We start from the raw sequence: 697 nt of genomic DNA, 5'->3' as shown, positions 1-697 counted from the left end.
AGTTAAAAGCAGAAATCTTACTCTTTAATTCTCTGGCAGTGGGGAGACTTTCAGCTGCTCCTCCTTCAGTGGATGGAAATGTTTTCACAGTTTCTGTTTGTGACAACAATGAAGTCCACAATTAGTAGTTGCTTCAACATATTTGGATTTCCAGCAACACACATTATTTGCGACCTTAATATTTACATACAATTAAAAGCTGTGCACATAACTGAGTTTCCAAAAGAAACAAAGTATGAAATTAACTTATTAAAAACTTCACATTCTCTATATTAAATATTTTTAAACAAAATTTTACATACATGTTTTTATATAGCAATCAAGTCATTAGTAATTATCTCCTTCATGCAACTACTTTCTGAATGAAAAGTACTTCTTTGAAGACCACAGTTATTATGTCACTATCTATGTTTCAGTTCAGGGATCTGATATATGAATGTAGCCCAAAATAAATCAGGAAGCAATGGATGAATTTTGGAATTTAAGCTCATGAAAAATTACTTTCTGATGCTTCAGTCATGGTGAATATTAGATTTTAAGTGGTACATACCTGCAAACTCTCTCTGTTGTGATGGTATTTCCAGGTCAATAGAAATAGGAGCATCTTCAACAACAAGCTTTGACAACTGTGTCCCATGATAAGCAACCTATAAGCAAGATCTAAGTGGATAACTGTTCATTTTAATTGTTTTTTTTT

The 697-nt window shown here is 32.1% G+C and overlaps 1 long non-coding RNA gene across 1 annotated transcript; it reads right to left on the bottom strand.

Annotated features, from left to right (window-relative positions):
- On the bottom strand, positions 1-669 carry LOC109363802. The gene is made up of 2 exons (XR_002109626.1): positions 551-669; positions 1-93 (listed from the first exon to the last, which is right to left on the bottom strand). It is a non-coding gene; the product is annotated as an uncharacterized LOC109363802 (long non-coding RNA).
- Between the last annotated feature and the right edge of the window lie 28 nt (positions 670-697).

Source organism: Meleagris gallopavo, chromosome Z (genome assembly GCF_000146605.3).
Source record: "Meleagris gallopavo isolate NT-WF06-2002-E0010 breed Aviagen turkey brand Nicholas breeding stock chromosome Z, Turkey_5.1, whole genome shotgun sequence".
Taxonomy (NCBI): Eukaryota; Metazoa; Chordata; class Aves; order Galliformes; family Phasianidae; genus Meleagris; species Meleagris gallopavo.
Note: the sequence above shows the minus strand (reverse complement) of the source record. Positions and strands in the feature narration are given on the sequence as shown.